Here is a 17,070-nt window from a genome sequence, read left to right on the forward strand (position 1 = left end):
TGCCATCGACACCTGGGTTATATCAGTGTCTGCGAGATTTTAGGTGTTTTAACATCCTCAAAAGGGAGCACAGCAAACATGTGTGCCTTTTGAGGACGTTAAGCCCTTTAAAAAGCCTCAGACACTGATGTCACTAAATAAGGCATAAGTTTAAGGCATCGTCATAGTTGGACATGTGTCCAAATAAGACGAGGGACTTCTGGTTAGCAGCCACATGGAGTAGACGTGTAAGTTAGTTACACGTCTACCCTTACTCGTCTTTAAATGTTGAATTAAATCTTTAGTTTACAATAACTTCATACTCTACCCCACGGTTATTTACTTTTCATCTATAATGGCTACCAGGAGTGTTAAAAGCGGGAAAAAAGACGACACTGCGACCGCTATAACAGTCGAGACTATCTCAGCGCTGTTAGACAAACACGGTGAAGCGTTAGCGGCTGAATTTAAATCATCGTTTAGTTTACTGGAAAGTAAGCTAGACCAAATTTAGGCCCAAGTAGAGGACCATGGACAGCGCTTACCTTCACTAGAACTCGCTACAGATGACCTGAGCCAGCGGGTGAGCGAGTTGGAGAACATCTGCTCCGGACTTCGGGAAAGTAACACTAAGTTAACGGCCAAAGTCGTAGACCTAGAAGGCCGGAGCAGGAGACAAAACCTGCTTGTCCTGGGTCTTCCGGAGGGTACTGAAAGTGAACTCCCTACCGAGTTCTTCTCGAAATTGGGCAGTGGTGGCTCAGTGTATTAAGGCTCTGAGTTACGGATCGGAAGATCTGCGGTTCGAGCCCCAGCTCCACCAGGTTGCCGCTGTGGGCCCTTAACCCTGTCTGCTCCAGGGGTGCCGTAAAAATGGCTGACCCTGCGCTCTGATCCCTGCCTACTAACAAGAAGCTGGGATATGTGAAGAATAAAGAATTTCACTGTGCAGTAATGTATGTGTGACGAATAAAGGCTTAACTTAACTAAATTTTTGTGCGAGGTGTTTGGGAGTGAAACGCTTCCATCCCCATCTGAGATTGACAGAGCCCACCGCATACCTACATCCAAACCCGCTTCAGGTCAGAGACCTCGGCCGGTCATTCTCCGTGTACCAGGTTAAAGACCTTCTGGTTTGAGAAGCACGGCGGGGAGGGAAGCTGGAATACCGCGGTCAGCAGGTTCGTATCGTGGAAGATTACGCTCCCGAAGTTTTAAGCCAGCGAGGCGAATATAGAGACGTTATGACTGAGTTATACAACCGTGGACTCCGGCCTTCTCTCCTGTATCCAGCATGGCTCCGGATAACTCTCTCTAAGAGTATTGTGTTAAACACGTTTAGTTGTTGTTAATATTTTTCTATTATTATTTTTCTTTGTTTCTAGTTACGTGTGATTTACATGTTTGTTTTTAGAGTTACAATGTGACGTGGGGGGAGGGGGTTGTTTTGTGTTTTTCTCCTATTGAGAGATTTCAGTATTGGAGTGGGGAAATGTTTTATTTATATATTTAATTCTTAGTTTTTGTAAACTGTGTCGGAGCAGAAGATGGTGTGGTTAGCGGCAGGAAGATTGGTTAGGTGGAAAAGATTGGTTAGGTGAAATTCTTCCATTCTCCACCTAACCAATCTTCCTCCCGCTAACCACACCATCTTCTGCTCCGACACAGTTTACAAAAACTGAGCTTACTGCTTTGTTTGTTAGCAGCTATCTTTGTTTGTTTTTGGGCAGTGGGGTGTGGGGGGGAGGGGTGCGGGGGCCAGGGGTGGGGGATCTCCAATGCCAGTATTGTGTTAGTTTTTTGTGCACGGTGTATCTTTGATAGGTTGCTCTGTGTTTTACACTTCTGTTTTAAGGCTGACGCTAGGCATTTCATTATTATTTATGTTTATCTACGTGCATCTCCTCTCAGGGAGAATGAATAGTCCTTTAAATTTTAAAGGCTGTTTAAGGATGTTTAAACCATCCGGTCAAGAGAAGGAAGGTGCTCTCACACCTTAAACAACTTAACACTGCAATCGCATTTTTATAAGAAACTCACATTCGCAGTTCTGATAATTCTCGCCTTATGTCGCGTTGGGGAGGGCAGCACTACCACTCAACCTTTCAGGCCAAAGCTGAGGTGTCTCAATTCTCATTAGTCCAAACATCTCTTTTGAGCATCATAATGTTATTGCGGATATACATGGTCGTTATATTATTGTTTCAGGAAAGTTATTTAATACTAATGTAGTGTTGGCTAATTTATATGCCCTAATTATGATGATGTCTCCTTCTTTGAACATTTTTTCTCTGCTCTACCAGATCTGAGCTCATACTCTCTCATATTAGGGGGAGACTTTAACTGCTGTTTAGATCCATCACTTGACAGGTCATCTTCCAATCCTATACGTCTGAGTAAATCCGCCACGCTACTTCAGTCCTATCTTTGCAGCTTTGGTATTCAGGAATTTGTATTCTCGATTATATACTTCTGAGTTCCCAGGGGACCATAGTTCAGTTGAGAATTTCTTGACTCAACTAGATATCCCAACACTGTCCCCTGATTCTAGATGAAGATTAGAAGGGCCCATATCACAAGAGGAAATCATTTCAGCTATTTTATCATTGCAATCTGGCAAGTCCCCGGGTCCTGATGGGTTTCCTGCAGAGTTTTTTAAATCATTCTCCTCATACCTTGCACCACAACTAGCTTTGGTTCTATCTGAATCTTTTCTTTTTATTATATTCAAGCCCTATTGCCTCAGTTCTGACAAATGCTCACTCTCAGCACTGGAGCCCCCCAGGGTTGTGTTCTGAGCCCCCTGCTGTACTCTTTGTACACCCACGACTGCGTGGCCACTACCAACTCCACCGACATCATCAAGTTTGCTGACGACACTGTCGTGGTGGGCCTGATCACCAACAATGATGAGTTGGCCTACCTAGAGGAGATTGTAAATCTGTCAGCTCCTTTGTCTTGCTGACGTTCAGGAGCTGATAGTGGACTTTAGTACAAAGCAGGAGCGGAACTACCAGACCCCCATCATCGATGAGAACCCAGTGGAGAGAGTGGACAGCTTCCGATACCTCGGTGTACACATCACGCAGGACCTGTCATGGTCCTGTCACATCAACACCGTGGTAAAAAAGGCCCGGCAGCGTCTCTACCACCTCAGACGCTTGAGAGACTTTAGACTGCCCTCTAAGGTGCTCAGGAATTTCTACTCCTGTACCATAGAGAGCATCCTGACGGGAAACATTACGATCTGGTTTGGAAACAGCACCATGCAGGACAGACGAGCTCTACAGAGGGTGGTGCGATCAGCTGAGCGCATCATCCGCACCGAGCTCCCTGACCTGCACTTGATCTACAGCAAGCGGTGCTGGACCAAGGCCAGGAAGATTGTGAAGGACCTCAGCCATCCCAACAATGGACTGTTTTCTCTGTTTTATGCAGATGACCTTCTACTTTTTATATCAAATCCAATCTCCTCCCTGCCACCTGTGCTGTCATTGCTCAGTGAATTTAGCTATTTTTCAGGATATAAGCTGAATTTGCACAAAAGTGAATTCTTTCTGCTAAATAATATAGCACTAACAAATGGTATGCACAATTTTCTTTTCAATATAGTGAAAAATCAGTTTACCTACCTCGGTATTGCCATCACAAGGAAACATAAACACCTTTTTAAAGAAAATTTCATTAGGTTGTTGAATCAATCAAAAAAGCACTTAGGACAATGGTCATCACTGTCCATGCTCCTGGTGGGATGCATTAATGCCATTAAAATGAGTATTCTTCCTAAGTTTTTATATCTTTTCCAGTCTGTACCTGTTTTTATTCCCAAATCTTACTTTGGTGCTTTAGACTCAATTATATCTTCTTACCTTTGGAAAGGTAAACATTCACAATTGAATAAGTCCTTACTTCAAAGATCTAAAAGAGAAACGGTGGCATGGCTCTGCCTAATTTTTGTTTTTACTACTTGGCAGCAAACATTTGATCTGTCATCTTTTGGGCATATTTTCATAACCAGCCTAATCGGCCCGCCTGGGTGGAAATGGAGATAAAGTCTGTCAAAAATCTCTCTGTCTCTGCACTCCTTGGATTTGCACTCCCTATCCCCTCAATTAAATCTATCAATAAATCGGCATACCTTGAGAGTATGGGCTCAGTTCAGAAAGCACAGCGGTCTTCTGGGTTTCTCTCTGTCAAGTCCAATCGTCTCTAACCATCTCTTCCAACCTTCTTTACATGATTCAGTGATTCAGGAATGGTACAGTAAGGGTATCAAGCTTTGCAAAGATCTGTTTGTTAACCATAGGTTGCATCATTTGCACAGCTTTCTGAAAGGTTTAACCTACCCAATTCTCATTTTTTTCAGATACCTGCAAGTCAGACACTTCATTTGCTCTTTAATACCAAATTTCCCTGAAGCTCCTGATGTAAATATTCTAGATAACCTCCTTTGTTTGTCCCCGTTGCGTAAAGGTTGCGTAAATCCACTATTTATGGTGGATTGATGGGTTTGAGTTATGCCCCTTTGTGTAAATGTAAAAGTGGAGAGGCTTCTCTTATTCATATGTACTGGACATGCCTGAATTTGGAAAAATTCTGGAGGGAATTTTTTCAAAACCTTGTCGTACATATTAAAATGCAACCTTGAACCAGACCCTCTGATTGCTCTTTTTGGTATCACTGGAGAGGAAGATAAGCGTCTAACTCCAGCTAAACAGCGTCTGTTATCTTTTGCGACACTCCTGGCTAGGCGTTCTATTTTATTCAAGTGGAAGGATGCCACGTCACCCACTCACGCCCAGTGGCTCAGAGATATTATGTCCTGTTTGTCCCTGGAAAAGATTCATTACTCAATCCGTTATTCAGACTTGAAATTTCAGCAGGTGTGGGGGCCCTTCCTTCGCTTTTTTCATATATTATATATATTCCCCAGTGTTTCACAAACAGGTGGACTTATAGGAGGTATTCTCAAGGATGTAGGGCCAAAAAAGTCTGCTCCCTGCAGCCAATTTGGATACCATCTACCCATGTTCTCAAAGCAAGACCAGAGGGCCGAGAGCCTCACCCAGAACTGTGGGTCTAGGAGTTTCCCAATACCCACCTGCTTAAGGTTGAAGGCAAGAGGGTACATCGGTACATTGGATTTGATTTTGGTTGTGTACCGCCCGTCACTCTCTGGTCGATGAAGATAAACATCTCCTCAAGCTTGTTCAAGCCAGTCCTGTGCAGCACTCTGGCTAAGAAATCTTCAATAAATATGACATAAGTTTAAGCCATCATCATCATGGCTTTATGTGTCTGTGGGGTGCACTATTGCTAGTTGTCGCTTAATGTGGACCAGTTTTGGTGGCACCTGTAATGCCACAGGTGCTTGAGCAGGTCATTGTTTGAGCAGGATATGTATGTGTAGTCTGTGTGTGTGCGTGTGTGAGTGTCTGTATTTATATGTGTGTAATATGGATGTGTAATGATTCTGTTTGTGTGTGTGTGTGTGTGTGTGTGTGTGTGTGTGTGTGTGTAGGATGTGTGTGTATTCCTGGAACTCACCGGCTCAGCTTATCGCTGCTGGTTGCCTTTTGCAACCTTTGCTAAGAGACACCCATGTGACACAGAAATGAAAAGCACACGGATAAGTCCGAAATGCTGTATGATGTGCTAGGTGGTAAGTGTTCCATAATAAGCCGCAGAACATCTTGTCACCCAGAATATCTTGTCGAGCAGATAGAGTCATTGGGGCTGATCCATCTGAACCACCTCCTTCCGCAGTGTTTCACAAACACGTGGACTTTATAGGAGGTATTCTTAAAGAGGTAAGGCCAAAAACTGGCCCCATTACATTTACATTTACATTTAGGCATTTGGCAGACGCTCTTATCCAGAGGGACTTACAAAAAGTTCTATTTCCTTCCCACCACAAAGATCCTAGGATTGCAAGATCAATCTGCTCCCTGCAGCCAATTTGGCTACCGTCCACCCATGTTCTCAGAGCAAGCCCCCATAGGCCAAAGTCTTACCCAGAACAGTGGGTCAAGGAATTCTCCAAGAACCACCCACTGAACATTGAAGCCCAGAAAGTACATCGGGCCATTGAAGATACAATGAAGATTTAATTTCTGCTGCATACCACCGGTCACTCTCCGATCGATAAACACTTCCTCAAGCTCGTTCAAGACAGTCCTGTTGCAAAACATTGGCAGGTCCAGTGCCAGCAACATCACGATGGGGATCCCACAAGCGCGGCCAGGTGAAGAACACTAATGGGTCCCAGAGAGGCACATACTATACCCTGGTCTGGTAGTCCACCAAGGACATCTTTAAAGATTAAAAACTAAGAAGTTGGCCCTGCAGCCTTTAAAAAAAAAGAAGAAAAATAGTCACAAGCAATGACAAGCAGGCCCAAGCACTTGAGCCATTGCCACTTATGCACACATCACAACCTGTGTGCCTGTTTAAGAGGTCTTAGCGTCCTGAACAGCCACACAGGTTTTGAGGTGTGCAAAAGTGTCACACTGCAAGGGCAATGGCGTCATCACCACTTTTGCGCACCTCACAACCTGTGTGCCTGTTCAGCACACTAAGACCTCATGAACAAATATGACATGCATGGTCATGTCTGGATGTGTCTTTCAGGTGCGCCATTGCTATCTGTCACTCAATGTGGGACGGGTTTGGTGGTGACTGTAATGGCGCAGGTGTTTGAAGAGGGGACTTTTGTGTAGGATATGTGATGTGTGTGAGACGTGTGGGTATATGATATGCTTGTGTAGTGTGTGTGTGTGTGTGTGTGTTTATGTGTGTGTGTGTGTTTATGTGTGTGTGTGTGTGTGTGTGTGTGTGTTTACAATGTGTCTGTATTCCTGGAACTGCTCAGCTCAGCTTATCGCTGCTGTCTGCAGCAACTTTTGCTAGGAGCCACCCTTGTGGCACAGAAATGAAAAAATACATGGATAAGGCCGAACCACTGTATGATGTGCTAGCTGGTGAGCGCTCCATAGTAGTATGTTTGTTAAAATGCGTGGGTTACATGTGCCAGCTTCTCGAGCAGATACTGTAGGCAGGGTCTAAGCTATCTGAACCAATCACAATATTCTACCCCTGTGTCTTACATACAGATGGACTTATAGGAGCTATTCTCAAGGAGGTGGAGCCAAAAACTGTCCCTCTCCCCACCACTAAGATCCTAGGATTGCGTGATGAATCAGCTCCCTGCAGCCAATTCGGGTATGGTGTTCTCAGAGCCATGTTCTCAGAGCAATCCCTAAGGGCCCAGAGCCTCAACCAGAACAGTGGGTCTAGGAGTTCCCTAAGGACCATAATCTGAAGGTTGAAGCCAAGAGGTCATCCCTGTGGCCTTTTAAAATTAAAAGAAGAAAAATAGTTACAAGCAACAATGCCCAACCACTTGTTTGTGTGTGTGTGTGTGTGTGTGTGTATATAGTGTATATAGAGTGTAGTGTGTGTAGTGTGTGTAGCATGTGCTCGTTTGTAGAGTGTGTCTGTAGTGTTTGTGTGTGTCTGTGTATTGCGTGATGATTTTTCAATTGTCCCAAAATATCCGACCTCCTGTTGAGTAAGGAAAATGGTAATTTGAAATGATTCAGTTTCATAACATTTAGAAGTGTATAGAGTTTGACATATATATGTGTATGTGTGAATGAGCTATGCAGCAATATCCCGTGTGCAGACCCTAAGAGAACTTAGGGTCTACCCTGTAGAACACAATGTATTCAGGGAAATATTTTGCACTTTTTAACAGTAGTCTTCTGTATTTGGCAATGCATTGTAGTCTTGTCCATTTTGCTAATGTTTTAAATAACGGTACATTTTAGTATTCTTTTGGAAACTGATTGGGGTGTATAAGTGCAAATCTGATCAAATGCCATTACTGATCTTTTGAAGTAGTTTGTTTTGTGTTATCTTAACCATAAGTTTTAGAAGCAGCAATTTAAAAGATAATTTTCAGTCAAGTATATGTGAACTTGCTGCAAACGTCATTACTTATTTATAAAGCTTTTATTCTTAAGAGGACGCACGAGGAAGTCCTTCGTCTTCAACTCTGCGAAGATCGGCATCTGCACCAACAAACTGAACTGTAATTTAAACCTTTTTCTTTATTTTCTTGACTATATTTTATTTATAAAGGTTGTACTACCAGAAGCAATGCATGATGTTCATATTTAGCAAGTTTGTGAAAATGTGTTTAGAACATACTTCAGTGCTGACATGTAAGTAACTCAAGCATTTATATTTTCATTGGATTTTGCTCTCGTCAAGCTTTATTACAGTGTTTTTTAAATTGCCTTTTGAATGTAAATTGTGTTCATTATTTCATGGTAAGTGTTAACCATAATCTCCAAACGGAGATAATTTTGGTGGCTTATGTTTAAAATGTGAGGGAGCAGATTGTTTTTGAGTATAAAATATATTTGTGTATATTTGGTATAAAAAACGGGCTGATTACAACAGTGTCGTCATCCCAAAATCCCAGAAGTTATCTTGAATATACTTTTCTGAGAATTGATCAAATATTGCATGTTCAAAGTTATTTACTATATAGTTATTTATAACTACATAATTATATATATTTATCTATTATAAATATTTATTATTATACTATTATTTATGATGATCAGGTACTATTGAGTTAATCACGTAGTTAATCATTTTTAATTATATTTAAGGCTAATTTTAAAATTAGGAATTTTAATATAATAAGATTTATATTATAGATTTTTTCATTTTTATTGATTATTATAAATTATATCTTTGTTTAATAAACAGAGAAATTAAAAGTTAATCTGGAATAATCAGTTATGCATTTCATTTTCAGAGAAAATTGCTGTAAATTAAATTCTTGGCTGTACAATTACAGTAAATTGCTGGTGGCTGTGCTGCCAGGATTCTAGTGTAAATTGTACAAAATACAGAAATATAGTGTGTTTTATGTTTACACTAATAAACTGTAAATTAACAGTTTGCGTACTGTAAAATGTATTATTATTATTTTTATTTTTTTTACAGTGCGAGGAGTAGTGTATGTAATGTCCATTGATGAGGATTTAGCAAATGACCTAAAATATCCGACCGCCAGTTTATTTAGGCCAATGACCAGCCAAAAGTTTCCAGTTCAATTAGATTTAAAAGATCCAGATGTGACTTTATGTCAGAGTGTATGAATGTGTACAAGCTCAAGGAAGCGGTTTTCTCACACAATTAATGTATGAACAGGTATAACAAACAAAATAAGTTTATATTCATTTTTCATGGTCAAAATGTAAAAAACAATAACAAAAAACTTGTTTGAAAATTATGATTCCTTTAACCTTTATGCTCCTGGAGCTGAGATAATGCGTTTGCCGTGTTCATAGGGCTGTAGGAGCTCAGGAAAGCGGTTTTCTGACACTACTAATGTATTGTCATATAAAACATACAAAATTAGTTCATAATCCTTTTTTATGGTCAAAATGTGAAAAACAATAACAAAAAAGATGTTTTTCAACATGTATGTCAGATTGCATGAATGTGTTGGAAATTATGATTCCTTTGGGTTTAATGTTCCAGGAGCTGAGATAATGCGTTTGCTGTGTTCTTAACGCTGTAGGAGCTCAGGAAAGCGGTTCTCTGTCACTATTACTGTATTGCCATATAAGACATACAAAATGAGTTTATATTCCTTTTTCATGGTCAAAATGTGAAAAACACTAACAAAAAAGATGTTTTTCAACATGTATGTCAGATTGCATGAATGTGTTGGAAATTATGATTAATTTGACTTTTACGTCCCAGGAGCTGAGATAAGGCATTTGCTGTGTTCTTAGCGATGTAGGAGCTCAGGAAAGCGGTTCTCTGTCACTACTACTGTATTGCCATATAAGACATACAAAATGAGTTTATATTCCTTTTTTATCGTAAAATGTGAAAAACACTAACAAAAAAGATGTTTTTCAACATGTATGTCAGAGTGCATGAATGTGTTGGAAATTATGATTCCCTTGACTCTAATGCTCCAGGAGCTGAGATAATGCGTTTGCTGTGTTCTTAGCGCTGTAGGAGCTCAGGAAAGCGGTTCTCTGTCACTACTACTGTATTGCCAAATAAGATATACAAAATGAGTTTATATTCCTTTTTCATGGTCAAAATGTGAAAAACAATTACAAAAAATATGTTTTTCATTATGTATGTCAGATTGCATGATTGTGTTGGAAATTATGATTCCTTTGGGTCTAATGTTCCAGGAGCTGAGATAATGCGTTTGCTGTGTTCTTAACGCTATAGGAGCTCAGGAAAGCGGTTTTCTGACACTACTAATGTATTGTCATATAATAATCCATAAGAAATACAAAATGAGTTTATATTCCTTTTCCATGGTCAAAATGTGAAAAACAATTACAAAAAAAGATGTTTTTCAACATGTATGTCAGATTGAATGAATGTGTTGGAAATTATGATTAATTTGGCTTTAATGTTCCAGGAGCTGAGATAATGCGTTTGCTGTATTCTTAACGCTATAGGAGCTCAGGAAAGCGGTTTTCTGACACTACTAATGTATTGTCATATACATAAGACACTACTAATGTATTGTCGTATACATAAGACATACAAAATGTGTTTATATTCCTTTTTCATGGTCAAAATGTGAAAAACAATTACAAAAAAGATGTTTTTCATTATGTATGTCAGATTGCATGAATGTGTTGGAAATTATGATTAATTTGGGTTTAATGTTCCAGGAGCTGAGATAATGCGTTTGCTGTATTCTTAACGCCATAGGAGCTCAGGAAAGCGGTTTTCTGACACTACTAATGTATTGTCATATACATAAGACACTACTAATGTATTGTCGTATACATAAGACATACAAAATGTGTTTATATTCCTTTTTCATGGTCAAAATGTAAAAAACAATTAGAAAAAAGATGTTTTTCATTATGTATGTCAGATTGCATGAATGTGTTAAAAATTATGATGACTTTGACTTATATGTCTCACGAGCTGAGATAATGCGTCTGCTGTGTTCTTAACGCTATACGAGCTCAGAAAAGCGGTTTTCTGACACCACTAATGTATTGCCATTTAAGACGTACAAAGTGAGTTTATATTCCTTTTTCATGGTCAAAATGTGAAAAACAATTACAAAAAATGTTTTTCATTATGTATGTCAGATTGCATGAATGTGTTGGAAATTATGATCCCTTTGGGTCCAATGTTCCAGGAGCTGAGATAATGCGTTTGCTGTGTTCTTAACGCTATAGGAGCTCAGGAAAGCGGTTTTCTGACACTACTAATGTATTGTCATACAAAATGAGTTTGTATTTATTTTTCATGGTCAAAATGTAAAAAAACAATTACAAAAAAGATGTTTTTCATTATGTATGTCAGATTGCATGAATGTGTTGGAAATTATCATTCCTTTGACTTTTAGGCTTTTGAAGCTGAAATAAAGCTAAATCAATGTACAATGTTTATGTATAATGTTTCGTATTCTCCCATTCTCAAGTAGATTGGAAAGTTAAAAAGTTATTGTTTGTTCCAATTTGTTTTGACATGTTTTTTAATGTTTGAAAAATACAATCCTTAATTCTTTTGAGCTTTTTTTTATTTGGCTCTTGTGCAGCTGACGCTCAAAGCAGGCGGGTTCTATGCGTTGTTCAAGCTCAGAACCACGGAGATCTTGCAACACTTGTAAGTAAAATGTGATCTGAAAAATACCTTTTGACAGACAGTAAATTAGGTTTACACAAGTGATTGTTTACAAAACATCATTAAACGACCCCGGTCAGGTATTCCAAAATTAAGAAGTTTCCATTACATGAGGTTTCTACGTGTTCATAATAAATCATTAAAAGAAAATCTGATTTTCAAATTATGTTTTGACATTCTGTTAAATTCAGTTCAATATGTGTTGACATACAGATAAAAGCGCAACAATGTAAAAAATAATGTTATAGTTGTCATTTATCATGACTCCATGACATAGTTGTAATTTATCATGACTCCATGTGCTCTCAATGTAACCTACTTCGTGGCGATGATGTAATGAGGTAATGAGTTGAGGTAGTGGGAGGAGAAACAGTAAACGTAAAATAGTAAAGATCAAATAAATATTTACAAATAACAAGTAAAGGATACATCTACACTAAGTGTGTGTGTGGGTTTTGTCAACATTTAATTTTCGTCCAAATCCGCTGGGATACGGGGTTCATTCATTATGACACATGCAGTAGTGTTTCCCGAGTCATGGCGCATGACGTTTCAGGAGTAGTGCAGTGCAGTGATCAGTCATCTTTAAGTCTTCGTCATTACAGCAGTATTCATATGTACAACAGTCCAAGTGTATAAGTTCATTTAAAAAAAAAGGTTCAAAACACTGTGCATACTGCTCCTATTGTTTTTAAGTATTTAAAAATATATGGACATATGCAGCAGTTGTTGTGATGGTTAAAAAAGAAATATAATTAGCTGAAAACATCAGATGAAAAGATAAGATAAGAAAAGACCATTAGGCAGAGTTGGAGGTAGCAGAGCTGAAGTTGTTGAGGTTCTCCTTGGGAGAGACAAGGATGGATAGGATCAAGAATGAGTTCATTTGAGGGACAACCCATGTTAGGTGTTTTGGAGATAAAGTCAGAGAGGCCAGATTGAAGTGTTTTTGGACATGTTCAGAGGAGAGATGGTGAATATATCGGTTGAAGGATGCTGAGGTTTGATCTGCCAGGCAGGAGGTCTAGAGGAAGACCAAAGAGGAGATTTATGGATGCAGTGAGTGAGGACATGAGGTAAGTTGGTGTGAGAGAAGAGGATGCAGAGGATAGGGTTGATGGAAGCAGATGGTTCTCTGTGGCGACCCCTGAAAGGGAACAGCCGAAAGACAAAGAAGAAGATCAGATGAAAAGATACATTTTAAAATGTTAAGATAATTATTGTGTAAAAAAAAACTTAAAAAATGGGTTTTGGCCAGATTAAACTGTAGAGTTAATTAATAATAATCTCATGGCTAAAATGTTATATTTTTATTGACTAAAAGTAGACTAAAATATCCAGAGTTTTAGTCGACTCAAACTAAATACAAATAGGATAAGATTGACTAAATATGATAAAAACTATCAGGGACATTTATCTCGGAACTAAGACTACAATTAAAAATAGCTGACAAAATGAACACTGCTCTGCACAGAGTTTTCCCTCACATCAGCTGTGGTGAGACACAGCACAGTCGTTGTGAGAAGGATAGGTCTTCCTCACCGACAGGTCATTCTGCATGTCGAACTGAAGGCAGAAGCTGTTTACCTGGAGGGGAGCCATCACTGTCACAGGCAGGTGATGATTTCTTGTAGTTGTTGATGGCTTGTATGGGAACATGGGTAGACCGTATGTCTACCCATGTAGACATATGCCGTATGTCACTGCTGTCCCTGAAGTGGTTGAGGATTCTCTGGGCGTGTGCGCTTTGCCTCTTTCAAGGCCTAGGAAAGTTTGGCCCTTGCTGTTCTTAGGGCCACCTTGTCCCCCACTCTGAGTCTCTGGTCTTCAGAACTGCACGCACCTCCGCAGTAAACCCACAGTTTCTGCTTGGTAATGAGATGACGTTCTTGGAGACACTGGCGCCATCGATGCACTGGACGTAGCTAGTCGCTGATGTCGTGTACTCCTTCAAGTCAGTATAGTCACCGTAAGTTGCAGCTTTCTTTAACATGTTCCAGTCAGTGTTTTCAAAACAGTCCTGAAGAGCAAAGATGGCTTCTATTGGCCAGGGTTTCATCTGCTTCAGAACCATGTGTCCCTGAATCCCTGTAAACACTGGTCCATTGATCATGAAGGAACGTTCTGGAACTCCAAGCCTGCCTAGCTCAGCTTATCGCTGCTGTTTGCCACAACCTTTGCTAGGACTGGCAAAGAATGAAAAAAGCACAGAGAAATGAAAAGCACACAGACAAGCAGAATGGCTGTATGATGTGCTAGGTGGTAGGTGTTCCATAGTAGGCAGTAAGTTTGTGGAAATGCCTGAGTGATTAATAGAGTCTGAGATTTCAGAACTACCCACAACCAATTTTCCCATTTTTTTTTACAAACAAGTGGATTTATATGAGATATTCTCCAAGATGTAGACCCACAAACCGCCATCCTCACCCCCTCAAAGAACCCAGAATTGCGTGGTTAATCTGCTCCCTGCAGCCAATTAGGTCACGGTCTACCCATGTTTTCAGAGCCTCACCCAGGACCGTGGGTCTGAAAGTTTCCCAAGAGCCTCCTGCTGAAACCAAGAAGCCAGAATCTTGAAGATAAGATGAGGATTAATTTCGGTTTCATACCACCAGTCATTCTTTGGTCGATGAAGATAAGCCCAACCTCAAAGCTTACTCCAGTCCTGTGCAACACTTTTTGCAACATTCGTTGGTCTCATGCAGGCACATACCCAGGTCTGGTAGTGACTAAGAAGCTCTCTCTGAAGGTGAAAGACAAGAAGTTGGCACTGCGGCCTTTTAAAATAAAAAGAAGAAATATAGTTGCAAGCAACAATGAGCGTGCCTAAACACCAATGCCATCGACACCTGGGTTATATCAGTGTCTGCGAGATTTTAGGTGTTTTAACATCCTCAAAAGGGAGCACAGCAAACATGTGTGCCTTTTGAGGACGTTAAGCCCTTTAAAAAGCCTCAGACACTGATGTCACTAAATAAGGCATAAGTTTAAGGCATCGTCATAGTTGGACATGTGTCCAAATAAGACGAGGGACTTCTGGTTAGCAGCCACATGGAGTAGACGTGTAAGTTAGTTACACGTCTACCCTTACTCGTCTTTAAATGTTGAATTAAATCTTTAGTTTACAATAACTTCATACTCTACCCCACGGTTATTTACTTTTCATCTATAATGGCTACCAGGAGTGTTAAAAGCGGGAAAAAAGACGACACTGCGACCGCTATAACAGTCGAGACTATCTCAGCGCTGTTAGACAAACACGGTGAAGCGTTAGCGGCTGAATTTAAATCATCGTTTAGTTTACTGGAAAGTAAGCTAGACCAAATTTAGGCCCAAGTAGAGGACCATGGACAGCGCTTACCTTCACTAGAACTCGCTACAGATGACCTGAGCCAGCGGGTGAGCGAGTTGGAGAACATCTGCTCCGGACTTCGGGAAAGTAACACTAAGTTAACGGCCAAAGTCGTAGACCTAGAAGGCCGGAGCAGGAGACAAAACCTGCTTGTCCTGGGTCTTCCGGAGGGTACTGAAAGTGAACTCCCTACCGAGTTCTTCTCGAAATTGGGCAGTGGTGGCTCAGTGTATTAAGGCTCTGAGTTACGGATCGGAAGATCTGCGCTTCGAGCCCCAGCTCCACCAGGTTGCCGCTGTGGGCCCTTAACCCTGTCTGCTCCAGGGGCGCCGTAAAAATGGCTGACCCTGCGCTCTGATCCCTGCCTACTAACAAGAAGCTGGGATATGTGAAGAATTTCACTGTGCAGTAATGTATGTGTGACGAATAAAGGCTTAACTTAACTAAATTTTTGTGCGAGGTGTTTGGGAGTGAAACGCTTCCATCCCCATCTGAGATTGACAGAGCCCACCGCATACCTACATCCAAACCCGCTTCAGGTCAGAGACCTCGGCCGGTCATTCTCCGTGTACCAGGTTAAAGACCTTCTGGTTTGAGAAGCACGGCGGGGAGGGAAGCTGGAATACCGCGGTCAGCAGGTTCGTATCGTGGAAGATTACGCTCCCGAAGTTTTAAGCCAGCGAGGCGAATATAGAGACGTTATGACTGAGTTATACAACCGTGGACTCCGGCCTTCTCTCCTGTATCCAGCATGGCTCCGGATAACTCTCTCTAAGAGTATTGTGTTAAACACGTTTAGTTGTTGTTAATATTTTCCTATTATTATTTTTCTTTGTTTCTAGTTACGTGTGATTTACATGTTTGTTTTTAGAGTTACAATGTGACGTGGGGGGAGGGGGTTGTTTTGTGTTTTTCTCCTATTGAGAGATTTCAGTATTGGAGTGGGGAAATGTTTTATTTATATATTTAATTCTTAGTTTTTGTAAACTGTGTCGGAGCAGAAGATGGTGTGGTTAGCGGCAGGAAGATTGGTTAGGTGGAAAAGATTGGTTAGGTGAAATTCTTCCATTCTCCACCTAACCAATCTTCCTCCCGCTAACCACACCATCTTCTGCTCCGACACAGTTTACAAAAACTGAGCTTGCTGCTTTGTTTGTTAGCAGCTATCTTTGTTTGTTTTTGGGCAGTGGGGTGTGGGGGGGAGGGGTGCGGGGGCCAGGGGTGGGGGATCTCCAATGCCAGTATTGTGTTAGTTTTTTGTGCACGGTGTATCTTTGATAGGTTGCTCTGTGTTTTACACTTCTGTTTTAAGGCTGACGCTAGGCATTTCATTATTATTTATGTTTATCTACGTGCATCTCCTCTCAGGGAGAATGAATAGTCCTTTAAATTTTAAAGGCTGTTTAAGGATGTTTAAACCATCCGGTCAAGAGAAGGAAGGTGCTCTCACACCTTAAACAACTTAACACTGCAATCGCATTTTTATAAGAAACTCACATTCGCAGTTCTGATAATTCTCGCCTTATGTCGCGTTGGGGAGGGCAGCACTACCACTCAACCTTTCAGGCCAAAGCTGAGGTGTCTCAATTCTCATTAGTCCAAACATCTCTTTTGAGCATCATAATGTTATTGCGGATATACATGGTCGTTATATTATTGTTTCAGGAAAGTTATTTAATACTAATGTAGTGTTGGCTAATTTATATGCCCTAATTATGATGATGTCTCCTTCTTTGAACATTTTTTCTCTGCTCTACCAGATCTGAGCTCATACTCTCTCATATTAGGGGGAGACTTTAACTGCTGTTTAGATCCATCACTTGACAGGTCATCTTCCAATCCTATACGTCTGAGTAAATCCGCCACGCTACTTCAGTCCTATCTTTGCAGCTTTGGTATTCAGGAATTTGTATTCTCGATTATATACTTCTGAGTTCCCAGGGGACCATAGTTCAGTTGAGAATTTCTTGACTCAACTAGATATCCCAACACTGTCCCCTGATTCTAGATGAAGATTAGAAGGGCCCATATCACAAGAG

The sequence above is a fragment of the Clarias gariepinus genome, chromosome 3, assembly GCF_024256425.1.
Source record: "Clarias gariepinus isolate MV-2021 ecotype Netherlands chromosome 3, CGAR_prim_01v2, whole genome shotgun sequence".
NCBI lineage: Eukaryota > Metazoa > Chordata > Actinopteri > Siluriformes > Clariidae > Clarias > Clarias gariepinus.